Here is a 19,011-nt window from a genome sequence, read left to right as displayed (position 1 = left end):
CCTGTGGTAAATTCAAATGATTGGTCATTTCTGCAGCATTGAAGGTACCCAAGAACACAGTGGCTTCCATCACTCTTAAATGGAAGAAGTTTTGAACCACCAAGCCTCTTCCAAGAGCCGCTGCACACAATAATTCCCGGCTTCTCAAGCCTTATTGTTTAATTAATTGACTAAGTAATTTCTGATTTCATTAGGTTCTGAGAGCGATAAATGTCCCACCCAGCCAAAGTCAGCCACACCCTTAGTATTCCACTCATTGGGTTTCCGTAGTGTAGTGGTTATCACGTTCGCCTAACACGCGAAAGGTCCCCGGTTCGAGACCGGGCGGAAACACATTTTAACAAATTGGTCCTTCGCACTTCTCAGTATTTGCTATTCAGACTTTAGTTTCAGTAGTGTATTGGTTATCACGTTCGCCTCACACGCGAAAGTCAGTCACACCCTTAGTTTTCCAATCATTCGGTTTCCGTAGTGTAGTGGTTATCACGTTCGCCTCACACGCGAAAGGTCCCCGGTTCGAAACCGGGCGGAAACATTTTGTAATATTCAATATTTCCCAATGCCCAGAGGCTAGCATTTGGTTTGAAACAGTTGAGGTTTGTCTAAACCTTGCTGTCTACCTCTCCGACCTGTGGATCAATGTTGCCGTTTTTTTGGGGACCTCCACCATGCGATCTGTATGAATGTGACCAGACTGACAGCTTCTCTGAGCCAGGCAAATTCATTTATCAGGGTCATTGTAATGGATATATCCAAAGAAATGGCAATATAATCCAAGGTAAAACAAACAAAAATGTAGATCGTTTTCTGTCATTTCAGCTGCTTGATGTGATTGTGTGATAGATTTAGTTGGCTGGCTAGCAAAGGAAAAGAAGCTAGCCTGCATAGGTACAGTGCATTCGGAAAGTTTTCAGACCCCTTACTTTTTTCCACATTTTGTTACGTTACAGCCTTATACTAAAATGGATGAAATAAAATAAAATCTATCTACACACAATACCACATAATGACAAAGCGATAACATATAGTTTTTATTAATGAAAAAAATATTTTAAAAATACCTTATTTACATACATTTTCAGACCCTTTGCTATGAGGCTGGAAATTGAGCTCAGGTCCATCCTGTTTCCATTGATCATCCTTGAGATGTTTCTTCAACTTGATTGGAGTCCACCTGTGGTAAATTCAAATGATTGGTCATTTCTGCAGCATTGAAGGTACCCAAGAACACAGTGGCTTCCATCACTCTTAAATAGAAGAAGTTTGGAACCACCAAGCCTCTTCCAAGTTCCGGCTGCACACGATAATTCCCGGCTTCTCATGTCTACCTCACATAATATCCCAAATTGAGTACCACAGAAAGAGCCATAATACCCATTAAATATTTTAAAAATACCTTATTTACGTACGTTTTCAGACCCTTTGCTATGAGGCTGGAAATTGAGCTCAGGTCCATCCTGTTTCCATTGATCATCCTTGAGATGTTTCTTCAACTTGATTGGAGTCCACCTGTGGTAAATTCAAATGATTGGTCATTTCTGCAGCATTGAAGGTACCCAAGAACACAGTGGCTTCCATCACTCTTAAATGGAAGAAGTTTTGAACCACCAAGCCTCTTCCAAGAGCCGCTGCACACAATAATTCCCGGCTTCTCAAGCCTTATTGTTTAATTAATTGACTAAGTAATTTCTGATTTCATTAGGTTCTGAGAGCGATAAATGTCCCACCCAGCCAAAGTCAGCCACACCCTTAGTATTCCACTCATTGGGTTTCCGTAGTGTAGTGGTTATCACGTTCGCCTAACACGCGAAAGGTCCCCGGTTCGAGACCGGGCGGAAACACATTTTAACAAATTGGTCCTTCGCACTTCTCAGTATTTGCTATTCAGACTTTAGTTTCAGTAGTGTATTGGTTATCACGTTCGCCTCACACGCGAAAGTCAGTCACACCCTTAGTTTTCCAATCATTCGGTTTCCGTAGTGTAGTGGTTATCACGTTCGCCTCACACGCGAAAGGTCCCCGGTTCGAAACCGGGCGGAAACATTTTGTAATATTCAATATTTCCCAATGCCCAGAGGCTAGCATTTGGTTTGAAACAGTTGAGGTTTGTCTAAACCTTGCTGTCTACCTCTCCGACCTGTGGATCAATGTTGCCGTTTTTTTGGGGACCTCCACCATGCGATCTGTATGAATGTGACCAGACTGACAGCTTCTCTGAGCCAGGCAAATTCATTTATCAGGGTCATTGTAATGGATATATCCAAAGAAATGGCAATATAATCCAAGGTAAAACAAACAAAAATGTAGATCGTTTTCTGTCATTTCAGCTGCTTGATGTGATTGTGTGATAGATTTAGTTGGCTGGCTAGCAAAGGAAAAGAAGCTAGCCTGCATAGGTACAGTGCATTCGGAAAGTTTTCAGACCCCTTACTTTTTTCCACATTTTGTTACGTTACAGCCTTATACTAAAATGGATGAAATAAAATAAAATCTATCTACACACAATACCACATAATGACAAAGCGATAACATATAGTTTTTATTAATGAAAAAAATATTTTAAAAATACCTTATTTACATACATTTTCAGACCCTTTGCTATGAGGCTGGAAATTGAGCTCAGGTCCATCCTGTTTCCATTGATCATCCTTGAGATGTTTCTTCAACTTGATTGGAGTCCACCTGTGGTAAATTCAAATGATTGGTCATTTCTGCAGCATTGAAGGTACCCAAGAACACAGTGGCTTCCATCACTCTTAAATAGAAGAAGTTTGGAACCACCAAGCCTCTTCCAAGTTCCGGCTGCACACGATAATTCCCGGCTTCTCATGTCTACCTCACATAATATCCCAAATTGAGTACCACAGAAAGAGCCATAATACCCATTAAATATTTTAAAAATACCTTATTTACGTACGTTTTCAGACCCTTTGCTATGAGGCTGGAAATTGAGCTCAGGTCCATCCTGTTTCCATTGATCATCCTTGAGATGTTTCTTCAACTTGATTGGAGTCCACCTGTGGTAAATTCAAATGATTGGTCATTTCTGCAGCATTGAAGGTACCCAAGAACACAGTGGCTTCCATCACTCTTAAATGGAAGAAGTTTTGAACCACCAAGCCTCTTCCAAGAGCCGCTGCACACAATAATTCCCGGCTTCTCAAGCCTTATTGTTTAATTAATTGACTAAGTAATTTCTGATTTCATTAGGTTCTGAGAGCGATAAATGTCCCACCCAGCCAAAGTCAGCCACACCCTTAGTATTCCACTCATTGGGTTTCCGTAGTGTAGTGGTTATCACGTTCGCCTAACACGCGAAAGGTCCCCGGTTCGAGACCGGGCGGAAACACATTTTAACAAATTGGTCCTTCGCACTTCTCAGTATTTGCTATTCAGACTTTAGTTTCAGTAGTGTATTGGTTATCACGTTCGCCTCACACGCGAAAGTCAGTCACACCCTTAGTTTTCCAATCATTCGGTTTCCGTAGTGTAGTGGTTATCACGTTCGCCTCACACGCGAAAGGTCCCCGGTTCGAAACCGGGCGGAAACATTTTGTAATATTCAATATTTCCCAATGCCCAGAGGCTAGCATTTGGTTTGAAACAGTTGAGGTTTGTCTAAACCTTGCTGTCTACCTCTCCGACCTGTGGATCAATGTTGCCGTTTTTTTGGGGACCTCCACCATGCGATCTGTATGAATGTGACCAGACTGACAGCTTCTCTGAGCCAGGCAAATTCATTTATCAGGGTCATTGTAATGGATATATCCAAAGAAATGGCAATATAATCCAAGGTAAAACAAACAAAAATGTAGATCGTTTTCTGTCATTTCAGCTGCTTGATGTGATTGTGTGATAGATTTAGTTGGCTGGCTAGCAAAGGAAAAGAAGCTAGCCTGCATAGGTACAGTGCATTCGGAAAGTTTTCAGACCCCTTACTTTTTTCCACATTTTGTTACGTTACAGCCTTATACTAAAATGGATGAAATAAAATAAAATCTATCTACACACAATACCACATAATGACAAAGCGATAACATATAGTTTTTATTAATGAAAAAAATATTTTAAAAATACCTTATTTACATACATTTTCAGACCCTTTGCTATGAGGCTGGAAATTGAGCTCAGGTCCATCCTGTTTCCATTGATCATCCTTGAGATGTTTCTTCAACTTGATTGGAGTCCACCTGTGGTAAATTCAAATGATTGGTCATTTCTGCAGCATTGAAGGTACCCAAGAACACAGTGGCTTCCATCACTCTTAAATAGAAGAAGTTTGGAACCACCAAGCCTCTTCCAAGTTCCGGCTGCACACGATAATTCCCGGCTTCTCATGTCTACCTCACATAATATCCCAAATTGAGTACCACAGAAAGAGCCATAATACCCATTAAATATTTTAAAAATACCTTATTTACGTACGTTTTCAGACCCTTTGCTATGAGGCTGGAAATTGAGCTCAGGTCCATCCTGTTTCCATTGATCATCCTTGAGATGTTTCTTCAACTTGATTGGAGTCCACCTGTGGTAAATTCAAATGATTGGTCATTTCTGCAGCATTGAAGGTACCCAAGAACACAGTGGCTTCCATCACTCTTAAATGGAAGAAGTTTTGAACCACCAAGCCTCTTCCAAGAGCCGCTGCACACAATAATTCCCGGCTTCTCAAGCCTTATTGTTTAATTAATTGACTAAGTAATTTCTGATTTCATTAGGTTCTGAGAGCGATAAATGTCCCACCCAGCCAAAGTCAGCCACACCCTTAGTATTCCACTCATTGGGTTTCCGTAGTGTAGTGGTTATCACGTTCGCCTAACACGCGAAAGGTCCCCGGTTCGAGACCGGGCGGAAACACATTTTAACAAATTGGTCCTTCGCACTTCTCAGTATTTGCTATTCAGACTTTAGTTTCAGTAGTGTATTGGTTATCACGTTCGCCTCACACGCGAAAGTCAGTCACACCCTTAGTTTTCCAATCATTCGGTTTCCGTAGTGTAGTGGTTATCACGTTCGCCTCACACGCGAAAGGTCCCCGGTTCGAAACCGGGCGGAAACATTTTGTAATATTCAATATTTCCCAATGCCCAGAGGCTAGCATTTGGTTTGAAACAGTTGAGGTTTGTCTAAACCTTGCTGTCTACCTCTCCGACCTGTGGATCAATGTTGCCGTTTTTTTGGGGACCTCCACCATGCGATCTGTATGAATGTGACCAGACTGACAGCTTCTCTGAGCCAGGCAAATTCATTTATCAGGGTCATTGTAATGGATATATCCAAAGAAATGGCAATATAATCCAAGGTAAAACAAACAAAAATGTAGATCGTTTTCTGTCATTTCAGCTGCTTGATGTGATTGTGTGATAGATTTAGTTGGCTGGCTAGCAAAGGAAAAGAAGCTAGCCTGCATAGGTACAGTGCATTCGGAAAGTTTTCAGACCCCTTACTTTTTTCCACATTTTGTTACGTTACAGCCTTATACTAAAATGGATGAAATAAAATAAAATCTATCTACACACAATACCACATAATGACAAAGCGATAACATATAGTTTTTATTAATGAAAAAAATATTTTAAAAATACCTTATTTACATACATTTTCAGACCCTTTGCTATGAGGCTGGAAATTGAGCTCAGGTCCATCCTGTTTCCATTGATCATCCTTGAGATGTTTCTTCAACTTGATTGGAGTCCACCTGTGGTAAATTCAAATGATTGGTCATTTCTGCAGCATTGAAGGTACCCAAGAACACAGTGGCTTCCATCACTCTTAAATAGAAGAAGTTTGGAACCACCAAGCCTCTTCCAAGTTCCGGCTGCACACGATAATTCCCGGCTTCTCATGTCTACCTCACATAATATCCCAAATTGAGTACCACAGAAAGAGCCATAATACCCATTAAATATTTTAAAAATACCTTATTTACGTACGTTTTCAGACCCTTTGCTATGAGGCTGGAAATTGAGCTCAGGTCCATCCTGTTTCCATTGATCATCCTTGAGATGTTTCTTCAACTTGATTGGAGTCCACCTGTGGTAAATTCAAATGATTGGTCATTTCTGCAGCATTGAAGGTACCCAAGAACACAGTGGCTTCCATCACTCTTAAATGGAAGAAGTTTTGAACCACCAAGCCTCTTCCAAGAGCCGCTGCACACAATAATTCCCGGCTTCTCAAGCCTTATTGTTTAATTAATTGACTAAGTAATTTCTGATTTCATTAGGTTCTGAGAGCGATAAATGTCCCACCCAGCCAAAGTCAGCCACACCCTTAGTATTCCACTCATTGGGTTTCCGTAGTGTAGTGGTTATCACGTTCGCCTAACACGCGAAAGGTCCCCGGTTCGAGACCGGGCGGAAACACATTTTAACAAATTGGTCCTTCGCACTTCTCAGTATTTGCTATTCAGACTTTAGTTTCAGTAGTGTATTGGTTATCACGTTCGCCTCACACGCGAAAGTCAGTCACACCCTTAGTTTTCCAATCATTCGGTTTCCGTAGTGTAGTGGTTATCACGTTCGCCTCACACGCGAAAGGTCCCCGGTTCGAAACCGGGCGGAAACATTTTGTAATATTCAATATTTCCCAATGCCCAGAGGCTAGCATTTGGTTTGAAACAGTTGAGGTTTGTCTAAACCTTGCTGTCTACCTCTCCGACCTGTGGATCAATGTTGCCGTTTTTTTGGGGACCTCCACCATGCGATCTGTATGAATGTGACCAGACTGACAGCTTCTCTGAGCCAGGCAAATTCATTTATCAGGGTCATTGTAATGGATATATCCAAAGAAATGGCAATATAATCCAAGGTAAAACAAACAAAAATGTAGATCGTTTTCTGTCATTTCAGCTGCTTGATGTGATTGTGTGATAGATTTAGTTGGCTGGCTAGCAAAGGAAAAGAAGCTAGCCTGCATAGGTACAGTGCATTCGGAAAGTTTTCAGACCCCTTACTTTTTTCCACATTTTGTTACGTTACAGCCTTATACTAAAATGGATGAAATAAAATAAAATCTATCTACACACAATACCACATAATGACAAAGCGATAACATATAGTTTTTATTAATGAAAAAAATATTTTAAAAATACCTTATTTACATACATTTTCAGACCCTTTGCTATGAGGCTGGAAATTGAGCTCAGGTCCATCCTGTTTCCATTGATCATCCTTGAGATGTTTCTTCAACTTGATTGGAGTCCACCTGTGGTAAATTCAAATGATTGGTCATTTCTGCAGCATTGAAGGTACCCAAGAACACAGTGGCTTCCATCACTCTTAAATAGAAGAAGTTTGGAACCACCAAGCCTCTTCCAAGTTCCGGCTGCACACGATAATTCCCGGCTTCTCATGTCTACCTCACATAATATCCCAAATTGAGTACCACAGAAAGAGCCATAATACCCATTAAATATTTTAAAAATACCTTATTTACGTACGTTTTCAGACCCTTTGCTATGAGGCTGGAAATTGAGCTCAGGTCCATCCTGTTTCCATTGATCATCCTTGAGATGTTTCTTCAACTTGATTGGAGTCCACCTGTGGTAAATTCAAATGATTGGTCATTTCTGCAGCATTGAAGGTACCCAAGAACACAGTGGCTTCCATCACTCTTAAATGGAAGAAGTTTTGAACCACCAAGCCTCTTCCAAGAGCCGCTGCACACAATAATTCCCGGCTTCTCAAGAGCCGCTGCACACAATAATTCCCGGCTTCTCAAGCCTTATTGTTTAATTAATTGACTAAGTAATTTCTGATTTCATTAGGTTCTGAGAGCGATAAATGTCCCACCCAGCCAAAGTCAGCCACACCCTTAGTATTCCACTCATTGGGTTTCCGTAGTGTAGTGGTTATCACGTTCGCCTAACACGCGAAAGGTCCCCGGTTCGAGACCGGGCGGAAACACATTTTAACAAATTGGTCCTTCGCACTTCTCAGTATTTGCTATTCAGACTTTAGTTTCAGTAGTGTATTGGTTATCACGTTCGCCTCACACGCGAAAGTCAGTCACACCCTTAGTTTTCCAATCATTCGGTTTCCGTAGTGTAGTGGTTATCACGTTCGCCTCACACGCGAAAGGTCCCCGGTTCGAAACCGGGCGGAAACATTTTGTAATATTCAATATTTCCCAATGCCCAGAGGCTAGCATTTGGTTTGAAACAGTTGAGGTTTGTCTAAACCTTGCTGTCTACCTCTCCGACCTGTGGATCAATGTTGCCGTTTTTTTGGGGACCTCCACCATGCGATCTGTATGAATGTGACCAGACTGACAGCTTCTCTGAGCCAGGCAAATTCATTTATCAGGGTCATTGTAATGGATATATCCAAAGAAATGGCAATATAATCCAAGGTAAAACAAACAAAAATGTAGATCGTTTTCTGTCATTTCAGCTGCTTGATGTGATTGTGTGATAGATTTAGTTGGCTGGCTAGCAAAGGAAAAGAAGCTAGCCTGCATAGGTACAGTGCATTCGGAAAGTTTTCAGACCCCTTACTTTTTTCCACATTTTGTTACGTTACAGCCTTATACTAAAATGGATGAAATAAAATAAAATCTATCTACACACAATACCACATAATGACAAAGCGATAACATATAGTTTTTATTAATGAAAAAAATATTTTAAAAATACCTTATTTACATACATTTTCAGACCCTTTGCTATGAGGCTGGAAATTGAGCTCAGGTCCATCCTGTTTCCATTGATCATCCTTGAGATGTTTCTTCAACTTGATTGGAGTCCACCTGTGGTAAATTCAAATGATTGGTCATTTCTGCAGCATTGAAGGTACCCAAGAACACAGTGGCTTCCATCACTCTTAAATAGAAGAAGTTTGGAACCACCAAGCCTCTTCCAAGTTCCGGCTGCACACGATAATTCCCGGCTTCTCATGTCTACCTCACATAATATCCCAAATTGAGTACCACAGAAAGAGCCATAATACCCATTAAATATTTTAAAAATACCTTATTTACGTACGTTTTCAGACCCTTTGCTATGAGGCTGGAAATTGAGCTCAGGTCCATCCTGTTTCCATTGATCATCCTTGAGATGTTTCTTCAACTTGATTGGAGTCCACCTGTGGTAAATTCAAATGATTGGTCATTTCTGCAGCATTGAAGGTACCCAAGAACACAGTGGCTTCCATCACTCTTAAATGGAAGAAGTTTTGAACCACCAAGCCTCTTCCAAGAGCCGCTGCACACAATAATTCCCGGCTTCTCAAGCCTTATTGTTTAATTAATTGACTAAGTAATTTCTGATTTCATTAGGTTCTGAGAGCGATAAATGTCCCACCCAGCCAAAGTCAGCCACACCCTTAGTATTCCACTCATTGGGTTTCCGTAGTGTAGTGGTTATCACGTTCGCCTAACACGCGAAAGGTCCCCGGTTCGAGACCGGGCGGAAACACATTTTAACAAATTGGTCCTTCGCACTTCTCAGTATTTGCTATTCAGACTTTAGTTTCAGTAGTGTATTGGTTATCACGTTCGCCTCACACGCGAAAGTCAGTCACACCCTTAGTTTTCCAATCATTCGGTTTCCGTAGTGTAGTGGTTATCACGTTCGCCTCACACGCGAAAGGTCCCCGGTTCGAAACCGGGCGGAAACATTTTGTAATATTCAATATTTCCCAATGCCCAGAGGCTAGCATTTGGTTTGAAACAGTTGAGGTTTGTCTAAACCTTGCTGTCTACCTCTCCGACCTGTGGATCAATGTTGCCGCATTTTCAATGACAAAGCGATAACATATAGTTTTTATTAATGAAAAAAATATTTTAAAAATACCTTATTTACATCGAACCAGGTCCCCGGTTCGAAACCGGGCGGAAACATTTTGTAACATTCAATATGTTGCCGTTTTTTGGATCAATGTTGACGTTTTTTTGGGGACCTCCACCATGCGATCTGTATGAATGTGACCAGACTGACAGCTTCTCTGAGCCAGGCAAATTCATTTATCAGGGTCATTGTAATGGATATATCCAAAGAAATGGCAATATAATCCAAGGTAAAACAAACAAAAATGTAGATCGTTTTCTGTCATTTCAGCTGCTTGATGTGATTGTGTGATAGATTTAGTTGGCTGGCTAGCAAAGGAAAAGAAGCTAGCCTGCATAGGTACAGTGCATTCGGAAAGTTTTCAGACCCCTTACTTTTTTCCACATTTTGTTACGTTACAGCCTTATACTAAAATGGATGAAATAAAATAAAATCTATCTACACACAATACCACATAATGACAAAGCGATAACATATAGTTTTTATTAATGAAAAAAATATTTTAAAAATACCTTATTTACATACATTTTCAGACCCTTTGCTATGAGGCTGGAAATTGAGCTCAGGTCCATCCTGTTTCCATTGATCATCCTTGAGATGTTTCTTCAACTTGATTGGAGTCCACCTGTGGTAAATTCAAATGATTGGTCATTTCTGCAGCATTGAAGGTACCCAAGAACACAGTGGCTTCCATCACTCTTAAATAGAAGAAGTTTGGAACCACCAAGCCTCTTCCAAGTTCCGGCTGCACACGATAATTCCCGGCTTCTCATGTCTACCTCACATAATATCCCAAATTGAGTACCACAGAAAGAGCCATAATACCCATTAAATATTTTAAAAATACCTTATTTACGTACGTTTTCAGACCCTTTGCTATGAGGCTGGAAATTGAGCTCAGGTCCATCCTGTTTCCATTGATCATCCTTGAGATGTTTCTTCAACTTGATTGGAGTCCACCTGTGGTAAATTCAAATGATTGGTCATTTCTGCAGCATTGAAGGTACCCAAGAACACAGTGGCTTCCATCACTCTTAAATGGAAGAAGTTTTGAACCACCAAGCCTCTTCCAAGAGCCGCTGCACACAATAATTCCCGGCTTCTCAAGCCTTATTGTTTAATTAATTGACTAAGTAATTTCTGATTTCATTAGGTTCTGAGAGCGATAAATGTCCCACCCAGCCAAAGTCAGCCACACCCTTAGTATTCCACTCATTGGGTTTCCGTAGTGTAGTGGTTATCACGTTCGCCTAACACGCGAAAGGTCCCCGGTTCGAGACCGGGCGGAAACACATTTTAACAAATTGGTCCTTCGCACTTCTCAGTATTTGCTATTCAGACTTTAGTTTCAGTAGTGTATTGGTTATCACGTTCGCCTCACACGCGAAAGTCAGTCACACCCTTAGTTTTCCAATCATTCGGTTTCCGTAGTGTAGTGGTTATCACGTTCGCCTCACACGCGAAAGGTCCCCGGTTCGAAACCGGGCGGAAACATTTTGTAATATTCAATATTTCCCAATGCCCAGAGGCTAGCATTTGGTTTGAAACAGTTGAGGTTTGTCTAAACCTTGCTGTCTACCTCTCCGACCTGTGGATCAATGTTGCCGTTTTTTTGGGGACCTCCACCATGCGATCTGTATGAATGTGACCAGACTGACAGCTTCTCTGAGCCAGGCAAATTCATTTATCAGGGTCATTGTAATGGATATATCCAAAGAAATGGCAATATAATCCAAGGTAAAACAAACAAAAATGTAGATCGTTTTCTGTCATTTCAGCTGCTTGATGTGATTGTGTGATAGATTTAGTTGGCTGGCTAGCAAAGGAAAAGAAGCTAGCCTGCATAGGTACAGTGCATTCGGAAAGTTTTCAGACCCCTTACTTTTTTCCACATTTTGTTACGTTACAGCCTTATACTAAAATGGATGAAATAAAATAAAATCTATCTACACACAATACCACATAATGACAAAGCGATAACATATAGTTTTTATTAATGAAAAAAATATTTTAAAAATACCTTATTTACATACATTTTCAGACCCTTTGCTATGAGGCTGGAAATTGAGCTCAGGTCCATCCTGTTTCCATTGATCATCCTTGAGATGTTTCTTCAACTTGATTGGAGTCCACCTGTGGTAAATTCAAATGATTGGTCATTTCTGCAGCATTGAAGGTACCCAAGAACACAGTGGCTTCCATCACTCTTAAATAGAAGAAGTTTGGAACCACCAAGCCTCTTCCAAGTTCCGGCTGCACACGATAATTCCCGGCTTCTCATGTCTACCTCACATAATATCCCAAATTGAGTACCACAGAAAGAGCCATAATACCCATTAAATATTTTAAAAATACCTTATTTACGTACGTTTTCAGACCCTTTGCTATGAGGCTGGAAATTGAGCTCAGGTCCATCCTGTTTCCATTGATCATCCTTGAGATGTTTCTTCAACTTGATTGGAGTCCACCTGTGGTAAATTCAAATGATTGGTCATTTCTGCAGCATTGAAGGTACCCAAGAACACAGTGGCTTCCATCACTCTTAAATGGAAGAAGTTTTGAACCACCAAGCCTCTTCCAAGAGCCGCTGCACACAATAATTCCCGGCTTCTCAAGCCTTATTGTTTAATTAATTGACTAAGTAATTTCTGATTTCATTAGGTTCTGAGAGCGATAAATGTCCCACCCAGCCAAAGTCAGCCACACCCTTAGTATTCCACTCATTGGGTTTCCGTAGTGTAGTGGTTATCACGTTCGCCTAACACGCGAAAGGTCCCCGGTTCGAGACCGGGCGGAAACACATTTTAACAAATTGGTCCTTCGCACTTCTCAGTATTTGCTATTCAGACTTTAGTTTCAGTAGTGTATTGGTTATCACGTTCGCCTCACACGCGAAAGTCAGTCACACCCTTAGTTTTCCAATCATTCGGTTTCCGTAGTGTAGTGGTTATCACGTTCGCCTCACACGCGAAAGGTCCCCGGTTCGAAACCGGGCGGAAACATTTTGTAATATTCAATATTTCCCAATGCCCAGAGGCTAGCATTTGGTTTGAAACAGTTGAGGTTTGTCTAAACCTTGCTGTCTACCTCTCCGACCTGTGGATCAATGTTGCCGTTTTTTTGGGGACCTCCACCATGCGATCTGTATGAATGTGACCAGACTGACAGCTTCTCTGAGCCAGGCAAATTCATTTATCAGGGTCATTGTAATGGATATATCCAAAGAAATGGCAATATAATCCAAGGTAAAACAAACAAAAATGTAGATCGTTTTCTGTCATTTCAGCTGCTTGATGTGATTGTGTGATAGATTTAGTTGGCTGGCTAGCAAAGGAAAAGAAGCTAGCCTGCATAGGTACAGTGCATTCGGAAAGTTTTCAGACCCCTTACTTTTTTCCACATTTTGTTACGTTACAGCCTTATACTAAAATGGATGAAATAAAATAAAATCTATCTACACACAATACCACATAATGACAAAGCGATAACATATAGTTTTTATTAATGAAAAAAATATTTTAAAAATACCTTATTTACATACATTTTCAGACCCTTTGCTATGAGGCTGGAAATTGAGCTCAGGTCCATCCTGTTTCCATTGATCATCCTTGAGATGTTTCTTCAACTTGATTGGAGTCCACCTGTGGTAAATTCAAATGATTGGTCATTTCTGCAGCATTGAAGGTACCCAAGAACACAGTGGCTTCCATCACTCTTAAATAGAAGAAGTTTGGAACCACCAAGCCTCTTCCAAGTTCCGGCTGCACACGATAATTCCCGGCTTCTCATGTCTACCTCACATAATATCCCAAATTGAGTACCACAGAAAGAGCCATAATACCCATTAAATATTTTAAAAATACCTTATTTACGTACGTTTTCAGACCCTTTGCTATGAGGCTGGAAATTGAGCTCAGGTCCATCCTGTTTCCATTGATCATCCTTGAGATGTTTCTTCAACTTGATTGGAGTCCACCTGTGGTAAATTCAAATGATTGGTCATTTCTGCAGCATTGAAGGTACCCAAGAACACAGTGGCTTCCATCACTCTTAAATGGAAGAAGTTTTGAACCACCAAGCCTCTTCCAAGAGCCGCTGCACACAATAATTCCCGGCTTCTCAAGCCTTATTGTTTAATTAATTGACTAAGTAATTTCTGATTTCATTAGGTTCTGAGAGCGATAAATGTCCCACCCAGCCAAAGTCAGCCACACCCTTAGTATTCCACTCATTGGGTTTCCGTAGTGTAGTGGTTATCACGTTCGCCTAACACGCGAAAGGTCCCCGGTTCGAGACCGGGCGGAAACACATTTTAACAAATTGGTCCTTCGCACTTCTCAGTATTTGCTATTCAGACTTTAGTTTCAGTAGTGTATTGGTTATCACGTTCGCCTCACACGCGAAAGTCAGTCACACCCTTAGTTTTCCAATCATTCGGTTTCCGTAGTGTAGTGGTTATCACGTTCGCCTCACACGCGAAAGGTCCCCGGTTCGAAACCGGGCGGAAACATTTTGTAATATTCAATATTTCCCAATGCCCAGAGGCTAGCATTTGGTTTGAAACAGTTGAGGTTTGTCTAAACCTTGCTGTCTACCTCTCCGACCTGTGGATCAATGTTGCCGTTTTTTTGGGGACCTCCACCATGCGATCTGTATGAATGTGACCAGACTGACAGCTTCTCTGAGCCAGGCAAATTCATTTATCAGGGTCATTGTAATGGATATATCCAAAGAAATGGCAATATAATCCAAGGTAAAACAAACAAAAATGTAGATCGTTTTCTGTCATTTCAGCTGCTTGATGTGATTGTGTGATAGATTTAGTTGGCTGGCTAGCAAAGGAAAAGAAGCTAGCCTGCATAGGTACAGTGCATTCGGAAAGTTTTCAGACCCCTTACTTTTTTCCACATTTTGTTACGTTACAGCCTTATACTAAAATGGATGAAATAAAATAAAATCTATCTACACACAATACCACATAATGACAAAGCGATAACATATAGTTTTTATTAATGAAAAAAATATTTTAAAAATACCTTATTTACATACATTTTCAGACCCTTTGCTATGAGGCTGGAAATTGAGCTCAGGTCCATCCTGTTTCCATTGATCATCCTTGAGATGTTTCTTCAACTTGATTGGAGTCCACCTGTGGTAAATTCAAATGATTGGTCATTTCTGCAGCATTGAAGGTACCCAAGAACACAGTGGCTTCCATCACTCTTAAATAGAAGAAGTTTGGAACCACCAAGCCTCTTCCAAGTTCCGGCTGCACACGATAATTCCCGGCTTCTCATGTCTACCTCACATAATATCCCAAATTGAGTACCACAGAAAGAGCCATAATACCCATTAAATATTTTAAAAATACCTTATTTACGTACGTTTTCAGACCCTTTGCTATGAGGCTGGAAATTGAGCTCAGGTCCATCCTGTTTCCATTGATCATCCTTGAGATGTTTCTTCAACTTGATTGGAGTCCACCTGTGGTAAATTCAAATGATTGGTCATTTCTGCAGCATTGAAGGTACCCAAGAACACAGTGGCTTCCATCACTCTTAAATGGAAGAAGTTTTGAACCACCAAGCCTCTTCCAAGAGCCGCTGCACACAATAATTCCCGGCTTCTCAAGCCTTATTGTTTAATTAATTGACTAAGTAATTTCTGATTTCATTAGGTTCTGAGAGCGATAAATGTCCCACCCAGCCAAAGTCAGCCACACCCTTAGTATTCCACTCATTGGGTTTCCGTAGTGTAGTGGTTATCACGTTCGCCTAACACGCGAAAGGTCCCCGGTTCGAGACCGGGCGGAAACACATTTTAACAAATTGGTCCTTCGCACTTCTCAGTATTTGCTATTCAGACTTTAGTTTCAGTAGTGTATTGGTTATCACGTTCGCCTCACACGCGAAAGTCAGTCACACCCTTAGTTTTCCAATCATTCGGTTTCCGTAGTGTAGTGGTTATCACGTTCGCCTCACACGCGAAAGGTCCCCGGTTCGAAACCGGGCGGAAACATTTTGTAATATTCAATATTTCCCAATGCCCAGAGGCTAGCATTTGGTTTGAAACAGTTGAGGTTTGTCTAAACCTTGCTGTCTACCTCTCCGACCTGTGGATCAATGTTGCCGTTTTTTTGGGGACCTCCACCATGCGATCTGTATGAATGTGACCAGACTGACAGCTTCTCTGAGCCAGGCAAATTCATTTATCAGGGTCATTGTAATGGATATATCCAAAGAAATGGCAATATAATCCAAGGTAAAACAAACAAAAATGTAGATCGTTTTCTGTCATTTCAGCTGCTTGATGTGATTGTGTGATAGATTTAGTTGGCTGGCTAGCAAAGGAAAAGAAGCTAGCCTGCATAGGTACAGTGCATTCGGAAAGTTTTCAGACCCCTTACTTTTTTCCACATTTTGTTACGTTACAGCCTTATACTAAAATGGATGAAATAAAATAAAATCTATCTACACACAATACCACATAATGACAAAGCGATAACATATAGTTTTTATTAATGAAAAAAATATTTTAAAAATACCTTATTTACATACATTTTCAGACCCTTTGCTATGAGGCTGGAAATTGAGCTCAGGTCCATCCTGTTTCCATTGATCATCCTTGAGATGTTTCTTCAACTTGATTGGAGTCCACCTGTGGTAAATTCAAATGATTGGTCATTTCTGCAGCAGAACACAGTGGCTTCCATCACTCTTAAATAGAAGAACCTGTGGTAAATTCAAATGATTGGTCATTTCTGCAGCATTGAAGGTACCCAAGAACACAGTGGCTTCCATCACTCTTAAATAGAAGAAGTTTGGAACCACCAAGCCTCTTCCAAGTTCCGGCTGCACACGATAATTCCCGGCTTCTCATGTCTACCTCACATAATATCCCAAATTGAGTACCACAGAAAGAGCCATAATACCCATTAAATATTTTAAAAATACCTTATTTACGTACGTTTTCAGACCCTTTGCTATGAGGCTGGAAATTGAGCTCAGGTCCATCCTGTTTCCATTGATCATCCTTGAGATGTTTCTTCAACTTGATTGGAGTCCACCTGTGGTAAATTCAAATGATTGGTCATTTCTGCAGCATTGAAGGTACCCAAGAACACAGTGGCTTCCATCACTCTTAAATGGAAGAAGTTTTGAACCACCAAGCCTCTTCCAAGAGCCGCTGCACACAATAATTCCCGGCTTCTCAAGCCTTATTGTTTAATTAATTGACTAAGTAATTTCTGATTTCATTAGGTTCTGAGAGCGATAAATGTCCCACCCAGCCAAAGTCAGCCACACCCTTAGTATTCCACTCATTGGGTTTCCGTAGTGTAGTGGTTATCACGTTCGCCTAACACGCGAAAGGTCCCCGGTTCGAGACCGGGCGGAAACACATTTTAACAAATTGGTCCTTCGCACTTCTCAGTATTTGCTATTCAGACTTTAGTTTCAGTAGTGTATTGGTTATCACGTTCGCCTCACACGCGAAAGTCAGTCACACCCTTAGTTTTCCAATCATTCGGTTTCCGTAGTGTAGTGGTTATCACGTTCGCCTCACACGCGAAAGGTCCCCGGTTCGAAACCGGGCGGAAACATTTTGTAATATTCAATATTTCCCAATGCCCAGAGGCTAGCATTTGGTTTGAAACAGTTGAGGTTTGTCTAAACCTTGCTGTCTACCTCTCCGACCTGTGGATCAATGTTGCCGTTTTTTTGGGGACCTCCACCATGCGATCTGTATGAATGTGACCAGACTGACAGCTTCTCTGAGCCAGGCAAATTCATTTATCAGGGTCATTGTAATGGATATATCCAAAGAAATGGCAATATAATCCAAGGTAAAACAAACAAAAATGTAGATCGTTTTCTGTCATTTCAGCTGCTTGATGTGATTGTGTGATAGATTTAGTTGGCTGGCTAGCAAAGGAAAAGAAGCTAGCCTGCATAGGTACAGTGCATTCGGAAAGTTTTCAGACCCCTTACTTTTTTCCACATTTTGTTACGTTACAGCCTTATACTAAAATGGATGAAATAAAATAAAATCTATCTACACACAATACCACATAATGACAAAGCGATAACATATAGTTTTTATTAATGAAAAAAATATTTTAAAAATACCTTATTTACATACATTTTCAGACCCTTTGCTATGAGGCTGGAAATTGAGCTCAGGTCCATCCTGTTTCCATTGATCATCCTTGAGATGTTTCTTCAACTTGATTGGAGTCCACCTGTGGTAAATTCAAATGATTGGTCATTTCTGCAGCATTGAAGGTACCCAAGAACACAGTGGCTTCCATCACTCTTAAATAGAAGAAGTTTGGAACCACCAAGCCTCTTCCAAGTTCCGGCTGCACACGATAATTCCCGGCTTCTCATGTCTACCTCACATAATATCCCAAATTGAGTACCACAGAAAGAGCCATAATACCCATTAAATATTTTAAAAATACCTTATTTACGTACGTTTTCAGACCCTTTGCTATGAGGCTGGAAATTGAGCTCAGGTCCATCCTGTTTCCATTGATCATCCTTGAGATGTTTCTTCAACTTGATTGGAGTCCACCTGTGGTAAATTCAAATGATTGGTCATTTCTGCAGCATTGAAGGTACCCAAGAACACAGTGGCTTCCATCACTCTTAAATGGAAGAAGTTTTGAACCACCAAGCCTCTTCCAAGAGCCGCTGCACACAATAATTCCCGGCTTCTCAAGCCTTATTGTTTAATTAATTGACTAAGTAATTTCTGATTTCATTAGGTTCTGAGAGCGATAAATGTCCCACCCAGCCAAAGTCAGCCACACCCTTAGTATTCCACTCATTGGGTTTCCGTAGTGTAGTGGTTATCACGTTCGCCTAACACGCGAAAGGTCCCCGGTTCGAGACCGGGCGGAAACACATTTTAACAAATTGGTCCTTCGCACTTCTCAGTATTTGCTATTCAGACTTTAGTTTCAGTAGTGTATTGGTTATCACGTTCGCCTCACACGCGAAAGTCAGTCACACCCTTAGTTTTCCAATCATTCGGTTTCCGTAGTGTAGTGGTTATCACGTTCGCCTCACACGCGAAAGGTCCCCGGTTCGAAACCGGGCGGAAACATTTTGTAATATTCAATATTTCCCAATGCCCAGAGGCTAGCATTTGGTTTGAAACAGTTGAGGTTTGTCTAAACCTTGCTGTCTACCTCTCCGACCTGTGGATCAATGTTGCCGTTT

General features: G+C 40.9%; 26 non-coding genes across 26 annotated transcripts; all 26 read left to right on the top strand.

Annotated features, from left to right (window-relative positions):
* The first annotated feature begins 260 nt into the window (after positions 1 to 260).
* On the top strand, positions 261 to 333 carry trnav-aac (transfer RNA valine (anticodon AAC)). The gene has a single exon. It is a non-coding gene; the product is annotated as a tRNA-Val (tRNA).
* Positions 334 to 462: 129 nt separating this feature from the next.
* Positions 463 to 535, top strand: trnav-cac (transfer RNA valine (anticodon CAC)). The gene has a single exon. It is a non-coding gene; the product is annotated as a tRNA-Val (tRNA).
* Positions 536 to 1,768: 1,233 nt separating this feature from the next.
* Positions 1,769 to 1,841, top strand: trnav-aac (transfer RNA valine (anticodon AAC)). The gene has a single exon. It is a non-coding gene; the product is annotated as a tRNA-Val (tRNA).
* A 129-nt stretch (positions 1,842 to 1,970) lies between these two features.
* trnav-cac (transfer RNA valine (anticodon CAC)) lies at positions 1,971 to 2,043 on the top strand. Its single transcript has one exon. It is a non-coding gene; the product is annotated as a tRNA-Val (tRNA).
* Positions 2,044 to 3,276: 1,233 nt separating this feature from the next.
* Positions 3,277 to 3,349, top strand: trnav-aac (transfer RNA valine (anticodon AAC)). The gene has a single exon. It is a non-coding gene; the product is annotated as a tRNA-Val (tRNA).
* A 129-nt stretch (positions 3,350 to 3,478) lies between these two features.
* Positions 3,479 to 3,551, top strand: trnav-cac (transfer RNA valine (anticodon CAC)). The gene has a single exon. It is a non-coding gene; the product is annotated as a tRNA-Val (tRNA).
* Positions 3,552 to 4,784: 1,233 nt separating this feature from the next.
* Positions 4,785 to 4,857, top strand: trnav-aac (transfer RNA valine (anticodon AAC)). Its single transcript has one exon. It is a non-coding gene; the product is annotated as a tRNA-Val (tRNA).
* Positions 4,858 to 4,986: 129 nt separating this feature from the next.
* On the top strand, positions 4,987 to 5,059 carry trnav-cac (transfer RNA valine (anticodon CAC)). Its single transcript has one exon. It is a non-coding gene; the product is annotated as a tRNA-Val (tRNA).
* Positions 5,060 to 6,292: 1,233 nt separating this feature from the next.
* trnav-aac (transfer RNA valine (anticodon AAC)) lies at positions 6,293 to 6,365 on the top strand. Its single transcript has one exon. It is a non-coding gene; the product is annotated as a tRNA-Val (tRNA).
* Positions 6,366 to 6,494: 129 nt separating this feature from the next.
* Positions 6,495 to 6,567, top strand: trnav-cac (transfer RNA valine (anticodon CAC)). Its single transcript has one exon. It is a non-coding gene; the product is annotated as a tRNA-Val (tRNA).
* Positions 6,568 to 7,834: 1,267 nt separating this feature from the next.
* On the top strand, positions 7,835 to 7,907 carry trnav-aac (transfer RNA valine (anticodon AAC)). Its single transcript has one exon. It is a non-coding gene; the product is annotated as a tRNA-Val (tRNA).
* A 129-nt stretch (positions 7,908 to 8,036) lies between these two features.
* On the top strand, positions 8,037 to 8,109 carry trnav-cac (transfer RNA valine (anticodon CAC)). The gene has a single exon. It is a non-coding gene; the product is annotated as a tRNA-Val (tRNA).
* Positions 8,110 to 9,342: 1,233 nt separating this feature from the next.
* On the top strand, positions 9,343 to 9,415 carry trnav-aac (transfer RNA valine (anticodon AAC)). The gene has a single exon. It is a non-coding gene; the product is annotated as a tRNA-Val (tRNA).
* Positions 9,416 to 9,544: 129 nt separating this feature from the next.
* Positions 9,545 to 9,617, top strand: trnav-cac (transfer RNA valine (anticodon CAC)). Its single transcript has one exon. It is a non-coding gene; the product is annotated as a tRNA-Val (tRNA).
* Positions 9,618 to 11,006: 1,389 nt separating this feature from the next.
* Positions 11,007 to 11,079, top strand: trnav-aac (transfer RNA valine (anticodon AAC)). Its single transcript has one exon. It is a non-coding gene; the product is annotated as a tRNA-Val (tRNA).
* Positions 11,080 to 11,208: 129 nt separating this feature from the next.
* trnav-cac (transfer RNA valine (anticodon CAC)) lies at positions 11,209 to 11,281 on the top strand. Its single transcript has one exon. It is a non-coding gene; the product is annotated as a tRNA-Val (tRNA).
* A 1,233-nt stretch (positions 11,282 to 12,514) lies between these two features.
* Positions 12,515 to 12,587, top strand: trnav-aac (transfer RNA valine (anticodon AAC)). The gene has a single exon. It is a non-coding gene; the product is annotated as a tRNA-Val (tRNA).
* A 129-nt stretch (positions 12,588 to 12,716) lies between these two features.
* trnav-cac (transfer RNA valine (anticodon CAC)) lies at positions 12,717 to 12,789 on the top strand. Its single transcript has one exon. It is a non-coding gene; the product is annotated as a tRNA-Val (tRNA).
* Positions 12,790 to 14,022: 1,233 nt separating this feature from the next.
* On the top strand, positions 14,023 to 14,095 carry trnav-aac (transfer RNA valine (anticodon AAC)). The gene has a single exon. It is a non-coding gene; the product is annotated as a tRNA-Val (tRNA).
* Positions 14,096 to 14,224: 129 nt separating this feature from the next.
* On the top strand, positions 14,225 to 14,297 carry trnav-cac (transfer RNA valine (anticodon CAC)). The gene has a single exon. It is a non-coding gene; the product is annotated as a tRNA-Val (tRNA).
* A 1,233-nt stretch (positions 14,298 to 15,530) lies between these two features.
* On the top strand, positions 15,531 to 15,603 carry trnav-aac (transfer RNA valine (anticodon AAC)). The gene has a single exon. It is a non-coding gene; the product is annotated as a tRNA-Val (tRNA).
* A 129-nt stretch (positions 15,604 to 15,732) lies between these two features.
* trnav-cac (transfer RNA valine (anticodon CAC)) lies at positions 15,733 to 15,805 on the top strand. Its single transcript has one exon. It is a non-coding gene; the product is annotated as a tRNA-Val (tRNA).
* Positions 15,806 to 17,112: 1,307 nt separating this feature from the next.
* On the top strand, positions 17,113 to 17,185 carry trnav-aac (transfer RNA valine (anticodon AAC)). Its single transcript has one exon. It is a non-coding gene; the product is annotated as a tRNA-Val (tRNA).
* Positions 17,186 to 17,314: 129 nt separating this feature from the next.
* On the top strand, positions 17,315 to 17,387 carry trnav-cac (transfer RNA valine (anticodon CAC)). The gene has a single exon. It is a non-coding gene; the product is annotated as a tRNA-Val (tRNA).
* A 1,233-nt stretch (positions 17,388 to 18,620) lies between these two features.
* trnav-aac (transfer RNA valine (anticodon AAC)) lies at positions 18,621 to 18,693 on the top strand. Its single transcript has one exon. It is a non-coding gene; the product is annotated as a tRNA-Val (tRNA).
* Positions 18,694 to 18,822: 129 nt separating this feature from the next.
* On the top strand, positions 18,823 to 18,895 carry trnav-cac (transfer RNA valine (anticodon CAC)). The gene has a single exon. It is a non-coding gene; the product is annotated as a tRNA-Val (tRNA).
* The last annotated feature ends 116 nt before the right edge of the window (positions 18,896 to 19,011 follow it).

The sequence above is a fragment of the Oncorhynchus clarkii genome, chromosome 28, assembly GCF_045791955.1.
Source record: "Oncorhynchus clarkii lewisi isolate Uvic-CL-2024 chromosome 28, UVic_Ocla_1.0, whole genome shotgun sequence".
Lineage (NCBI taxonomy): Eukaryota > Metazoa > Chordata > Actinopteri > Salmoniformes > Salmonidae > Oncorhynchus > Oncorhynchus clarkii.
Note: the sequence above shows the minus strand (reverse complement) of the source record. Positions and strands in the feature narration are given on the sequence as shown.